This window comes from Labeo rohita, chromosome 23, assembly GCF_022985175.1.
Source record: "Labeo rohita strain BAU-BD-2019 chromosome 23, IGBB_LRoh.1.0, whole genome shotgun sequence".
Lineage (NCBI taxonomy): Eukaryota > Metazoa > Chordata > Actinopteri > Cypriniformes > Cyprinidae > Labeo > Labeo rohita.
The window spans coordinates 24,064,664-24,080,852 of record NC_066891.1 but is presented as its reverse complement, the minus strand read 5'-3'; the positions used below and the strand labels follow the sequence as shown (position 1 = coordinate 24,080,852).

The 16,189-nt window shown below is 36.4% G+C and overlaps 1 protein-coding gene across 5 annotated transcripts in view; it reads right to left on the bottom strand.

The window, feature by feature from the left end:
- The window catches only part of sulf2b (sulfatase 2b), a 187,144-nt gene extending 172,064 nt beyond the window's left edge, over positions 1-15,080 (bottom strand). For 2 of the 5 annotated variants that reach the window (XM_051096099.1, XM_051096103.1), the window contains exon 1: positions 14,661-15,080. The gene's annotated coding sequence lies outside the window, so the exon portion shown is untranslated. The remainder of the gene's footprint in view (positions 1-14,660) is intronic. The other 3 variants (XM_051096105.1, XM_051096106.1, XM_051096100.1) reach the window with 2 other exon arrangements.
- Positions 15,081-16,189: the final 1,109 nt, after the last annotated feature.

Sequence of the window (16,189 nt, the reverse complement as noted above, 5' to 3'; positions counted from 1 at the left end):
CCCTTAACCGTCTGTGGTCTCTGGGTTTTGGGGCCCTGGAAAAGTTTTAACATGGCCTGACATTTGAAATAATGGTGGACAGTTTACAGCTTAAAAACATACAGTGCAATGTGAAAGTTTGGGAACCCCTTGCAGAATCTGTGAAAATGTTAATAATTTTAACAAAATAAGAGAGATCAAATAAGCGAGATTTCTGTTCTTCAGAAAAATCCTCCAGATCTTGCTGATTCTTCAGTTTTTCAGCATCTTTTGCATATTTGAACCCTTTCCAGCAGCAACTGTATAATTTTTAAGATCCATCTTTTCACACTGAGGACAACTGAGGGACTCGAACACAACTATTAAAAAAAGGTTCAAACATTCACTGGTGCTCCAGAAGGAAACAGGGATGCATTAAGAGTCGGGGGGTGAAAACTTTTGAACAGGATAAAGATGTCCAATTTTTTCTTATTTGTTGAAATATCTCTTTTTTTTTTTTTTTTTTTCATTTAGTACTGCCCTTCAGAAGCAACAGAAGATATCTGCATATTTCCCAAAAGACAAATTAAGTACAATTTACCTTGATCTTCAAAGAAGATGCTGGTAAACTGAAAAATCTGCAGGACCTGGAGGATTTTTCAGAAGTGCTCAGTTCAAAAAAAGCTCAAAAGAAAGCTCAAAAGTACATAATTTATTTAAAACTGAAATCTTTTGAAACATTATAAGTTTATTTACTTTATTCACTTTTGATGAATTTAATGCATCCTTGCTAAATAAAAGTATTAATGTCTTTATAAAAATCTTTCTGACCCAAACTACTTGGAACAGTAGTGCACAAACTGTCTTGAAAATGTGCTGAATGAAACTTTCAACATGAACTCAAACATTTCACATAAAACCAGCAACTCCAGTCACATTTTCTCATGCATTCAGTCTTTATCATGTAAAATGCATTGTTTTTCCTTTAAAAGCTTCAGTTCAGATGTAGTATGTGACTTTTTTGCCTCCACATTTGGTCAAAAACACATTACTACACACCTCATGCCTCCAGTCCTCCCTCGAACTCCCACTCTAATTGGCCTTTCAATGTCGCTTCGCAATGATGTATTGGTTCATGCTGCCCAATCAATGTTGGCCTAATTAAATCCTGTTAATCATCATCTTATCACAACTTATTCTCGCAACTTCACTTTAAAAGCATGTTCTGGGCTCAATACCAGTTAAGCTCTGTCGGCAACGTCGGTGGAATGCCAATTAATTATTTTCAACGTCCATTAATTCATAAAAACATTATGTACTCTCAGTGCATGTCTATGGGGCAAAACATTCTAGAGGCTTGCAAAAAGATAACAGTATTACTATGCAGTTTTTTTCTATATAAAATTGAATGTTGAGTTGTAAAGTTGACATCCTTTTTGAGGTGAGACTGCTGTACTAGTTTGATAAATATATATTTATTGCCGTCTTGCCCCATAGAAATCCATCCAAAATATGATTTTTCTTGTGGTATTATTATAGTTATGAGCTTCGGAAGTCTATATTCTAAAAATGCAGAAAGGTTTTAGTGATGGTTAGATTTAGGTGACAGAAAAATGTTGAGGAAATAGAGGGAGTGTGACTACACAACTAACCATTTGCAGTTGGATGTGTGAACCGTTTTTCATTTTAGCACTTTAATTACTGTCATTTTTTGACGTTAAAAATACAGCTAAGTGAACCCACACACAAACGAACCTGAGCTTTACATGTCACTGCATATAGGCTTCTTTTCTGGTTCAATCCTGCAGTGCACTGTCACTGTTAAATTTAACTTTCCCGCTGTCATTCACATGGAGACCCCATGACCAACACAATTAGCCTTTCACACAAATTCGAAGAAAATTGGAGAAAGTAAATGAAGTGGAGCCCTAAGTGACCAAACAGAATTAAACAAAATGACTTAAATTACCTCAGCTCTTCATAAAGCTGTATTAGGTCAGGCTTATCTACTTGTGAGATAGTTTTATTGGTAGAGCTAAATTGTAGGCATGTTAAGAGAAAAGGCCAGGATAGAGGGCCAATAAAGAGGTGGGCAGATAAGCGGGGAGACGAGTGAACGCAGTGATGTGTGAAATGAGAGAGAGAGTGAGAGCAGACTGACTTGACAAGGTGGCTTAAAGCCGTGACAGGATGAAAAAAGAAAAGGAGAAAAAGAGAAAGTGAGAGAGAATTCGAATCTCTCAAGATTAAATATTGAAAGTTGTTTTGGCATGATAATGAAGGTATTTTATCAAAGCATTAGTAGAGATCACAATAGGTTTATCAATGTTAAGATGCTTAGACTATCTTTTACATGGCTTTCCAAAATACCTCATTTTGATTGGACAATTAGCATTATGCAATTATTATTTTTTTGTCTAATGACACTGCATAATTGTATAACTTTCACAATTTTTACTTTATTTCTTCAAAATAACTACACTACCCATAATCCTAAAGAGAGATCAATCAGAAGTCACTTAACAAAAATTGTGCTTAAAGAACTCACCAGCGTTCTCCCATTAAGCACTGCAGATATATTTGAATATAATATGTAATAAACTGTTAAACTTTATACTATCATGATTTCATTTAAAGGGGTCATTGCATGCAAAATTCACTTTTACATAAATGTGTGTTGGCAATGTGTGTACACATCCACCCTATAATGATAAAAATCCACCCAGTGCTTTTTTAAAATCATTACCCCTTTCTCAAATCAAGCCATTCTCAGATTCTTGGCTTTGGTTGCTCCCACGATTGTTGATTAACACTAGTGTTTTACCTTAGACCCGCCCTGAGTGAGCTGTAAACTTTTGTTGTTGGATGTAATAATGAACATAGCAGTCGTCATTTACTCCCAACATCTGAGCCACTGAAGACGCAGAGGTTTACTTTTGTTTTTGAAGGGAACGCACCCCGATCTGCCTATATACACATATGTTTGCGCAAATCATTCGTGATCCAGTTTCACCTACAGTGGAAGTGAGTATAAGGGTTTTTTAATTAACCTTCGCAAATGGCCTTTCTCAAAGTTTACAGTCTCTCAGAGAACTGTTCTCACCCCACGGAAGAGAGGGGTGGGGTGAGCAGAGCTCATTAGCATTTAAAGGCACAAGCACTAAAATGACTCGCTGTGAACAGAGCTGTTTTTGACAGTGTAAAAAGGGTGTTGTTTTACACTTATGGAAAATGGGCATCCAATAACACCTTTAATTAAACTGTGGTCATAATCATGGTCAACATGGCCAATTTGGATAACCAATCAATATTTTGATTATAATAAACTTCAAATATATTTTATGTTATACTCTGCTATACTTATAAATTATGTATATTATAACATAATTATTTTCATTTAATTAAACTGAGGTCACATTTGTGGTCAACATGGCAAATTTTGCAGAACCAGATACAAAATCTGTGTGGACAGAATTTGCCCTCACACAAAATTCCAGATTGCGTGGATTCCTATAAAAATGAATGCATTTTGCCTGCAAAAATCAGTTGAAGAATGGTGCACAACTGCATTTGCTTTATGGGATGAGTAGCTCATTCTGTTGTAAAAGGGATAGTTCAAAAGGGATGACTCTTCTTTCAGGCGAATATAATCAGAGTTATAGTGAAAAAAAAATGTCCTGGCTCTTCCAAGATTTATAATGGCAGTGAATGGGAGTTGAGATTTTGAAATCCAATAAAGTGCATCCATCCATCATAAAAAGTGCTCCACAGGGCTCCGAGAGGTTAATAAAGGCATTCTGAAGCACATTGATTTGTTTGTGTAAGAAAAAAATATATATTTAAAACTTTATAAACTATAATCACTAGCTTCCGCTAACTGTTGTACGTGCGTTCATGAGAGTGGCGTTTCAGCAGATGACATAGCATGATGACATAGCATAAGCTTGGGTGAGAATATGCTACTCTTGCGAGAAATAAGTTGTGTTTACAGCAAAGGAAAACTGTTCTCCCCTGACATTTTACTTTACAGATCCTCGTTTTATACTTCTAATTCATGACCAGTGTTTTGTTTTGCTTGTTCTCTGCACTTTGTTATTATTTGATGTTATTATTTGATCCATCTAGCCTTAAACATTCAAATGCAGGCACCTGAGGTGTGTGTCCAGCTTTTTTATTAGGGCAAGGCAAACTGAACGACTGCATATGCACTGAAATACACATGCAAAGACAAGTACGAATGCACATCGATACAGCTACTGACAATCCAGTGGAAACATGTGAGAGGCAAATGAAGAGGAAGCACCTAATAACCCGAAGCTTTCCACATGGACAGAGTGTACTGTACGTGTGTGTTTAAAAGGAGCTGAGAGTGAGCGAAGCACTGGAGAACTTCATATGCCTGCGTACCTGTGGCAAGCATGGAATATTTCAACAAACAAGGAACAGACCTTCTGTATGAGCTCCTGTGTGTGTGTAAGTGGTGGCAGAAAGCCAAGCCCTGACTGATGTTCCATTCTGAAAACATTTATGTTGACCTGCTAATGCCAACCATGCCGTCGTTCAAAGAAAGCGCTAAAGAAATACAGAGAGAAAGACAGAGAATTCAAAGACACTCCTACAAATAAAGCTTCCAATTAGACCAAAGAGCTTTACCAGTCTGATGTCATTGGAGAAGTTTTTTAGTTTCAACAAAGAACTTGTTATTCCCCAGTTCTTCAGAAAACCACCTGTGTACTGGTGTTTCAACAAACTCAGAAACAAATACACTGATCTGAAAAGCGTTAAGAAGTTTTAAACATCAAGACTCTCCAAAAAACCCAGATAACCTTTATCTCTAAAGGGATGGCTTACCCAAAAATGAATATTACCTCATGATTTACTCACCCTCAAGCCATTCTAGATGTATATGACTTTCTTCTTTCAAACGAATACAATCGGAGTTAAATTAAAAAAATATTCTGGCTCTTCCAAGCTTTATAATGGCAGTGAATGGGTGTTGAGATTTTGAATCCCAAAAAAGTGCATCCATCCATCATAAAAAGTGCTTCAAACTGCTTTAGGGGTTAATAAAGGCCTTCTGAAGCAATGTGTAAGATACGTTTAATAATTTGCAATAATTGCAGAACATCAAAAGTGTTTTGGTATGTGACACATAAACACATAAAACCACTTTCAACTTCTAGAGAAGAAAAGTTAAAGCTGTATCTTTTAATAAATCCATTCATTTCCTCTTAGCAAAATAGGGACAGCACCTTGTGACACCATCACGCTTTGACTAGAGAGCAGGTTGAATTTGTGGTGATCACACAGCCCGCAAGTGTATCGAAACCAAAATGCCACACATGAGCTTCCAGGAAATATGGTCTTTACACACACACACACTAATGAAAGCGTCCGAGCACAGACTTGCACGCACACCCCCACACGCTCCTGCTGTTAGCAAACAGAGTGTAACAGGGGTGAAGAGCTCATGAATAGAGTTCCAGCTACCTGCTGTGCATTTCAATTCCAGAACAAGACTCGAGGAGGAAAGAGAACAGAGGGCAACATCCCTCACCTCTGCACTTTGTGTATGCCTAACAACCTCTATTTCCTAAAACCCAGGAAATCATCTCTTTTCATAAGATGAAATCCTAGATCAAGCCCGATCCGTTCTGCCTGGACGAACCCAAGAGCTGGCAGCAAGCTGTGCCGCCCCATGTATAAAGAGGGAGAGGCAAGTGTGTACTGATTTGGAACGTCACTTGCCTGCAGAAATGATTAGATCTTTGTGCTTCTATTATAGGATATGCTGGCATGTATTTTACGTAAGCCTGACATACTGTCTTGTATGATTAACCTACATTTTCCTGCAGTGTCTTGTGGGTTTTATCTTCATAATTTTATAATGTAATCCCAGATTTTTTTTTTTTAAAGGGATAGTTCAACAAAAAATTACAATTTTGTCCTTAATTACTCACTCTCATGTTGTTCCAAACCTGTAAGACCGTCTTCAAGTTCTTTGAAGAAGCCTGCTTTCTTACCCTGCAAAGACAGCAACACAACTGACATGTTCAAGACCTAGAAATGTGGTAAGGACATTGTTAAAATGGTCCATGTGAGGTGAGTTACTTTAAAAAATTACATTAATTACATTAAAGAATTAATTTTTTTTTTTTTAATTTTCACTATCCCTTTAACTGCTGCTGCCCAGTATTATAATAGTGCAATTATAGATAAGATATTACTACAGTTAATTAGACATTCAAACACGTAGTTCTGAAACCCTATTGTAATTGTTAAAATGGTCACAGATCAGTGATTTCCACATAAAACTGGTCACCCAGACCAAACCATAATTCATAGAGACCTAAAACTTGGAGGGATGGTAGTACTCACACCACCTACAATGTGACCAAGTCTCACCCCATTCAGCCTAACGGGGGCGCTACAGCGAACAAAAGCATGAAATTTAACTCCTAAGCCGTCAGTCACAGGCTCAAGTGTATTATGTCGTTGGAATCCTTGGCTTACGGCTGAAATGCAGAAATATTGTCTAGAGAGTGAATATTAATAATTCTCAAAAAGTTTTCGAAGAACTTTCGACTCACCGTTGCAACATGATGCTGAAACGTTTGAAAGGGCAGGACCACTTTTAGTAAAATGCCTATAACTCCTGAATGGAATGAAATATCTTCGCCAAACTCAGAACACTTATGTAGGAGCTCAATCTAAGGTCACAGGGAAGAGCTTGGCCACTTAGTGGTGCTATTATAGGGGAAAAACTTAAAAATGGTTATAACTGCACAACCATTTGTCCTGGAACATGGAAACATGGAAATCGGTGTGCATGGTCTTGGTCCAAAGTGCCACAAGTGTCTATAAGGACATTTGCGTATCTCAAAAGACATGGTCGCCATTGGCCGATGAAGTTTGAGCACCTGTTAGACAAGGTTAACGGAGGATGATCAGAACAAAACTCTGTAGGCCTGTTCAACTCATGGCCCCAAAAGTCTGAGAGACATTTGAAAGAAATTGGCCACTGGGAGGGGCGATAACGCATTTTTCGAGGGCATAAAGGATGTCGCAAGGTTTTTCGCACATACATGCAATATTTATATCATATGATAGAACTCCTCATTCTGGACAACTTTGCCTCTAGAACCACTGCTGTCAATTAAAATGTTTGTTTAATTATTGAGAAGATGTAAAAAAAACAAACAAAAAAAACCGCAATAACAGGGTTGTTTAGAAATGGGGCCTGTCCAAATGTACACAAAATCCTATAAAGCCTAAATGAAAAGCCAAAACTTCACAAAAACCTGGTGAGCACAAGAGACATTCTAAACAAGCATGCAAAGTTTTAAGTAGATTAGACCACAGCTGGCGCTATAAAAGTAATAAACGTTAAAAAAAAAAACCCTCATATTTCTATGGCAAATTACCTGTATTTGCCAAAAATGCTTTTTTTCAATTATTGATTTAGGTGGTTACAGACTTGCTAAACAGTATGTCTTTTTCCATGTTTGCTTAAATGCCTTAAAGCACTTGAACCATGGTAATCGCTGCTTGCTGCTAAAATTTATTTAAGTTTTTTCCTCTATTATTTTTTTTTATAGTACATCAAGTTAAACTAAATTGAAATGAGAAAAAATAAGAAATATACTTTTTTTTTAAAAAAAAAAAAAACTTTATTTAATTTCCAGTATTTATTTTATTTTTTATGGTTTTAGTTATTGTTTTAAGGAAAAGTACATCCAAAAACTAAATTTGGAGAAAATTTGCTCACCTTTAGGCCATCCAAAATGTTGATTTTTTTTCTGCATAGGAACAGATTTGTAGAAATTATGGATAGAGGACATGTATTTTAGCCAGAAGCAAGAGTTTAAAGTTAAAAACTTTTTAATGATGGATTTGTTTCTTACAAATACACAGTTTTTTGCTTCACAAGACGTTAATTCATCTACTGGAGTGGTGTGGATTACTTGTAGATTTTTGGTGAGACATTGGTGAGACAGTGACACTGAATTTCCCCAAAATATGTTCTGATGAATAAGCACCCTCAGGATATTTTTAAAAAAGAGATAAGTTTGTGAATTTGTTCACAAATTTTAATTTTTAAATGAACTATTCCTTTAATCACTCTGACAAGACCTAGGTGAACAATACACTACTAAAGCAACTGAGGAACTTGGTTGCGCAATGACCACTCAGGTGACTGGCTCAAAAAATATTCCTGGAACTGATCACTCATGAACAAAGATGGAAAATTTCAGACTGTGCATTTGTGGTGAGTTCTGAGACAATCCAAATGGCAAATTGAGACTGATGAGAATGCCAAGCGACAGTTTCATCCAGATATCAATGCCCTCCTTGACAAAACACGCAAACACTGAACTTGTACCTTTGTACTCTATGCATCTCTATGGTTTGAATTCTTTCCATCTATATGTCTGTAGTGCTCTCTTGCTGTTTTTGGTGGAGCTCTCTACATTTTCTGAGACTCACACCCTCATTCTTCCCCTCAGATGACCTCCAAGCCCTATTTAAGTCCATTTGCGTCAGTGTGATTGTGTGTCTTCCCTCTTAAAATATTTAAGATGTTTTTGCTGTTAGTGTTCGTTGCTGAGGTGTGCTCTGAGTACATGAGTGTGTTACAGTACACAACTATGCTCTGCTCACTTTTAGCTATAAAACACTTAGGAGACATTATATGTTGCATTATACATGAATCTTCGCAGGAATCTCCTGAAACCTTTCAAAGACGCAGGTCTGCACATGTACACTGTAAAACTACACTGTATAAACATGTTGCTAATGGCTTCCTGTTGCAGATGTTCAACTGCTGACATTGGTGTATCACTGTATTAAATGCAAGCAGTACAAATTACATTTTCTCCGAGGCGTACTGTCAAAATGCCAAAGCAGTATAACCATCATAAGAGCCTAAGGAAGAAAACGTGTCTTTGGGAGGCTGGATTTCTTGAGGGAAATAAAGAGGAAGAAGCTGTTAGTAAGTTTCACTTGAAAATGTTCAAAAGGATTGAAAAACTTTTGCCTGATCAAAGTCAGTGTGGTATAACCAACAATAATTTCAGTAAACACAAAAATGCAAAGTGTTAAACTGTCTTACCCTAAGAAATTGTCAAGGCATTCCATGATGAAATAAACAAATACAAATAATTAAAAAAAATACAAAATAAAGTGGTTGCACCACTTGACATTTTAACCATTAATGCAATACACTTTTTTTAATGGTACACAAATCGAAAGAAACTTTCTGGGTCTTTTCAGGTTATCTGCATTCTGTCATTGACCCAGAAACTTGTTTTGCTTTTTGCATTCAAATAATATATTTCACATTTACTTACATAATGCATTTCACAACATCGTTTCAAAGCTTTACAGAAGAGCCAGAGGCTAATATGTCAAAGGAAAGACGCAACGTAGTTTGTTCACACTGCGTTCACAGGGGCAAACTGGCATCTACAACACGTTTATGAGTTGACCGTTGCTCAAAAATGTGTGTGTGATGGTGTCAGTGGCCTTTTTACAGTAAGTGTGTTAGTGTGAGCAATTAGACACTGTGCCCCATTTCCAGCAAAAGAGGAATTCAGTCCACACTAGAGCGACCGCTAGCCGAACGGGACTCTCAACAGCACATGACTAGAAAGTGTGTGGTCAAAAACAGAAAACAGTCAGTTTCTGAGCCAAATCAGAAAAGACAAAGTGTTAGTGAAAACACACAACCAGAATGATGAAAAGAAATGATTCAAACATTCAATTAAAGGGACAGTTCACCCAAAATTGAAAATTCTCTCATTAATTACTCGTCTCATGTCGTTCCAAACCCGTAAGACCTTCATTCAACTTCGTTCATCTTAAGGTTGAACCACTGATGTCACATGGACTATTTTAACGATATTCTCAATACATTTCTAAGCCTGGAACATGATGAGACCCCAGAACACTCTCAGATTTCATCAAAAATATCTTAATTTGTGTTCTGAAGATGATTGAAGGTTTTACGGGTTTGGAACGTAAGGGTGAGTAATTAATGACAGAATTTTCATTTTTGGGTGAACTATGTCTTCAGACAAGATTCTGTGTGGATTCGCAAACTCCTTATTTACAATATGGGTAAAAAGAGGGTGTCGTTATGTCATTAAATCTGTGCTCCGAAGTTCCAATCTAAAGCGAACGATTGGCGAGCCCTCTCTGAAGTTCCGATCTAAATCCGATCCACGCTCTGAAGTCCTGATCTGAATTTGATTTAGATCGAGACTTTTTATTTTAGATCAAAACACGTATCATGAATCATTTGATTTGAATTATTCCATTCGCTAAATGATTCTTGAACCCGTTCTGATCTAAATCAATATTGCAATCCAATTGGAGCACTTCAAAATAGTGAATCATTTTGCTATGCAATGGTTTAACTGATTCGAAGTTTCGAAAAGCTCAGTTTCACCCATCACTATGTGCTTTTTAAAATCGTTCCAAGCAATGTCAAAATTCTAATATGAATGGCGCTTTTAATTTGATCTGATTTTTGCTAGTGAATCACTTGAAATGAGTGATCTAATTCGCATTTTCAGCCATGTTTACACAACACTGTCAGTACTACTACTGGCTTAGCTCGATTGTTTTCTGACATTAACTGAAATAAGTGAAAAAGTTATGTATTTTTGCGTTGCAAAATTTAAAGACTTACTTCATAGATTCTTCATTGATACTTCATTGTCTTTCAATAATTCAAGCACTTTTCAAGTACCTCTTCAGGAATATTATTATTTTCAAGGGTATTCCAGGCCTTAAATTTCAAATTCAAGTACTTAAAGCACTTCAAACACCTTGTACGAACCTGTAATATGCTGATTTACTGCGTTAAGAAACATTTCTTATTATTATTAATGTTGAAAACAAACCGCGTAAAATCTTAAAGATCAAAAATTGAACATTTGGTAATGTAAAAGTCTTCACTGCCACTTTTGGTCAATGGATCCTTAATAAATACAAAGTATTAATTAGAATCTGATCTGACCATTTTGAGAGTAAAAACATTTAAAAATCTGATTTTATACCACTTATGGATGTGGTTTGGATCAGGTTTGTGACAATTAGATTTCATGTGGTATTTTTATTGCAGATCAGACTGTAAACAAGTCGGATATGCCATAAAAATCTGAACAATGCCTTTGATTCATATTATGTGAGTCTAAACAGCCAAATTATTGTGCTATACTTATTCCAAGTACATTTTCTTGATATAAAAATGAACACTAGGCCCAGTTGTCCAGTTTTAGTTCACTTCAGCACGTCATATCAAGAACTGCATGGGAAAAACACATGGACACACATAAACACCCACACCTTTAATTATCGTACCCTGGCTCCTTGTTATCAGCCTGAGTAATTAGCTGAAGTTCATAAAACAAAACCATCCGCTCTGAGCCCAAACAAACTCAGCGTAAGTCAAACATCTGCCCACATGAAACAGCTGCTATCTTGCTTCCAAATCTGCTGCTATAACGGGAAAGGCAGAAAGGTGGTTGGGCATCAGAGCCAATCATCTATGAAACCGTTCCATTCCACTGACATCGGCCATAACATTAGCCTTGAGTGAGCGCAGCAACTTCCTTTCAGAGGTTAACAGCAGGAGGAAAAGAGAAATAGAGCAGAAAAGGAGAGATAACGAAGGAGACACAAAGACAGAACTCAAGCAAAAGCGCCCGATCTGCCCGTCCCGCTTCGCCACCTGTCAAAATCGTGGGAATTTACTAACCAAATGTAAGCAATCAGTGTAAACATTGGTTAGGCCATGGAAGGCTAACCACGGTCAGAGTCCCAAAATCAACATGGCACTCAAAACCCCAATGCCAAAGTAAAGACACAGACACCACCTCTCAGACTGCCGCTGCTACACACACACTTATCAAAGACCGCTTGTAAGCGAACGCTAATCTTCAACGAACACGCTTGTATATTCATTACAAACTGAAATCATCAGTCGACGGATAAATTAGGTGAGGGTTTAGTTTAGCGGTGGCTCTGCTTCCTTAGTTACTTCCTCTTCCTTTGAAAAAAAAACAGAAATGAATAAGTGGGTTTTGTTGGCTCAGCAAGTCTTGTTAGCCAGATAAAATCTAAAGTAGTCCTTATCATAGCATAAAATGAGATATGCGGCTTATCCTGCACTGCTATTCAGAATCTGCAGTGCCATGGAAAAATAAATTATATTTAGCTGAGTTGCCAGTTTGCCGTCTGAATTGAATTTCATGAGAGAGACTAGGTGCCATGAAATAATATGAAGACAATAAATGCGCTACACACTTTTTCCAGTGTGTTGTTCTAACTGGTTGCATGTAACAACAAATGTAAAACACAGGGATAATCCAATTCTTGAACAAACGATGCTCACGAGAAAGTGCTTTTCAAAGAATCAGAGAGTCAGAGTCAGTCTCGAACTCCCAAACAGTTGATGAAAAACTAATTTCATAAAATTTTATGAAATTATAAGAATGCAAAATTAAAATAAATATTTTTAAAATACAATTTCATTACGTTTCATTAAATTATAACAATGTAAAATCAAAATAAATTTAGATTTTTTTTTATATAAATCACTAAAACTCACAAAAACTATTGTTTTTCTCTTCCCCCCTTTTCTTTTAAATATACAAAAAAAAAGGGTCAAATGACTAACTTGGTCAATGAATCGTTCAAAAACATGTCTAAACTAAAATATGACTTGTCTGACCTGAAATGATCAATGTGTTTTGGCTAGTTTTAAAAGGTATTTAAAATTAATAATTAGTGAGAAGCTCATTTTTAATTAGTGAGAGTCTAATTCAGTGTAAATACCGATTGGCTGTTAATATAACAAGATTGAAAATAGTAATAATATATATTTTTGCAAACAAGTTATTGAACTTATTGAGGTTATGGGACAGGTTAGAGTGGATAGTGAGCAGCCAAAAAGTGTTAACCATACACTGCCGTTCAAAAGTTTGGAATCAGTAAGACTTGTCGTGTTTTGTTATGCTCATCAAGGCTGCATTTACTTAATCAAAAATACAGAAAAAAACTGTAATACTGCAAAATGTTGTTGCAATATAATATAATAGTTTCTATTTGAACTTACTTTAAAATATAATTTATTCCTGTGAGGAAAAGCTGAATTTCAGCATCATTACTCCTGTCTTCAGAGTCGCATGATCCTTCATAAATCATTTTAATATGCTGATTTAATACTTTTATTATCAGTGTTGGAAACGGTTGTGCTGCCAAATATTTTTTGGAACCTGTGGTACTTTTTTCAAGATTCTCTCATGGATAAAAAAGTCAACAGCATTTATTGAAAAATTGAGCTACCCCATCAATTTAACACATCGTTGCTAAATAAAAGTATTAATTTCTTTCAGAAAAAGAACGAATAAAATTTACCGACCCCAAACTTTTGAACAGAAGTGTATAATGTTAGAAAATACTTCTACTTTAAATAAATGCTGTTCATTTTAACTTTTTATTCAAAGAATCCTGAAAAAAAGTATGACGAGTTTAAAAACTGTCTTTAACATTTATAATAAATCAGCATATTAGAATGATTTCTGAAGGATCATTTGTCACGAGTAGTAATGAAGCTGATAATTCAGCTTTGAAAACTGTTATTTTACATTGGAATAGTATTAAACAATAAATTTTTTCCACTATTTTTGATCAAATAAATGCAGCCTGAGCATAAAAAACTGTGAAAAAACGTTAAAAATCGTCAACTTTTGAATGGCAGTGTACTTAAATTTCTTTGATAATGTTTAAAAAGCGTCACAAAAAGCACCTCATGAAGTTGGTTGAGGATGCTCAGAGTGAGAATCTAGACCAAACTTATCAACTTTGGAAGCTCAAATATAAGATTCGATAAACATTTTTGGTTCCCACATAATTCACATTTTGTAAACTCAGTTTTTGATGACATTACTATTACACTTTTAAAAATAAAGGTGCTTCAAAAGGTTCTTCACAGCGATGCCATAGAAGAACCACTTTTGGTTCCACAAAAAACATTCAGTAAAGGTTCTTTAAAGAACCTTTTGTGAAACAGAAAAGGTTCTTCAGGTGATAAAGGTTCTTTACGGAACCACTAAAAACAAAAAACGTGTCTTCTATGGCATAGCAATGCACCTTTATTTTTGAGTGTACTATGCCCAAACCTTAAAAATCTATCATTTTGTATATCTGATGACAGGTGACCTAAAAGCGTGAGGCTTTTGGAAAATATAGGATGTCTCAAACTTATCACAAGCAGGTTTCCTCTGACACATTACCGTGTCTGTCGAGGGAACAGGGTGTAACTTTGACCCTCCCTTTTTTCAGAAGCACTCGAGTCAGTCAATCAGTCTGTCACTGAACTAATAATAACAACAACACCCATCACCCACATAGACACTCACAAACATAGACAAATGACTCATGCAACGTATGCACTGTATGCACTGTATGCACAGTAACACAAGCCAAGCCGACAGGCAAACTGCTCCTTTAAGATTGGAAAGTGAAGGGGAAACTGTGAGGGAGGGAGAACATGCAATCGCAACGGCGGAACGTCAAATCGCCGTGCTACGCTTGTTCTTCAGAACTCCCAGTGTGCGGTTACATCAGCTGAGCAAAGGGAGCAAGAGAGAGAGAGAGAGGGGGGAAAAATAGGGCATTTCACAGGAGCCTACCTCACACACAGCTGCAGGGGAGGCAGGTGGCAGTTTGTCCCCTTCTGTCCTGCGGCGGAGACCCCAAACCAGCAAACCGGTGTGGCTTGGGAAGGGGGGGATCAGTGTCCCGGTGCACTTTTTCCTCTTCTTTCCTTATATCTGCACCCTGTTGCACTGCGGTCACAGCACTGCTGTGAAGTTTGTCAAACTTTCAAGTGACTGTCAACACAGAAGTGAGAGTGAGAGAGGCTGGACGGAAAGTTTTAAAAGAGACGAGTGAAAAAAAAAGAAAGGTTTCAATTTCCTGAACTACCTTGCACGCTCTCTCTCTCTCCCCTCTCCCTCTCTCTCTGTTCGAGTTGTACCAGAGGCAGTGAGCTGGCTGAATCAGGACGGCAAGAGCCATCTGTTAAAACACGCCTGCCTCTTTTGCTTTACTCACATTCTCCCTCAATCGCTGAGCGACCGAGGGAAGAGGAGGAGGAGTGGTGGGGGGGAGGCAAAGAAAGAGAGATACTGAAAAAGAGAGGCTGTACTGCCTGCTGGTACCCAATCTGAACACACAAACACTCACATTGGGCAGCACAGGCGGAGCTTGCGGACTGAGTGAGTGAAAGGGGAAAGCTTGGCTTCGGTGTGCAGTATTCATGGTTATTCATGTGGCTTCTACCTTCTGGGCTTAATAGTGTGAGTTAGTCAGAGGAGCGGCGCTTCAGAAGCCCTCTAAGTCCTACAAGTTATATTAGTTCAGACAGATGTGTCATGGACATACAAATGCATTTCCAGTAGTTTTTGAGCCAGGTGGATTTTGAATTTAACATCCAATTCTGAATGCAGATTAGGGCTGTCAAACGATTAAGCGCGATTAATCTCATTAAATAAAAATGTTATATTTATATATAAAATGTTTACACTGCCATTCAAAACTTTGGGATCAGTAAGATTTTAAATGTTTTTTTAAAGATAAATAAAAAAACATAAAAACTGTAATATTGTGAAATATTATTACAGTTTAAAATAATGGTTTTCTATTTTAATATATTTTAAAATGTAATTTATTCCTGTGATGCAAAGCTGAATTTTCAGCATCATTACTCCAGTCATGTCACATGATCCTTCAGAAATCATTCTAATATGCTTATTTATTACTTTTATTATCAATGTTGGAAACAGATGTGCTTCTTAATTTTTTTTTTTGAAACCTGTGATTCTTTTTTAAGGATTCTTTGATGAATAAAAAGTTAAAAAGAACAGCATTTATTCAAAATAGAAATATTTTCTAACAAAACAAGTCTTAGCCATCACTTTTTAGCAGTTTAACACATCCTTGGTGAATAAAAGTATTAATTTCTTTCCAAAAAACAAACTTTTAATGGTAGTTTATTGTAACAAAAGATTCTATTTTAAATAAACGCTGTTCTTTTTAATGTTTTACTTATTATAGAATCCTGAAAAGTATCACAGGTTTTAACAAAAAATTAAGCAGCAAAATAAGCAAAATTAAACACTGATAATAAATCAGTATATTAGAATAAATTCTGAAGGAT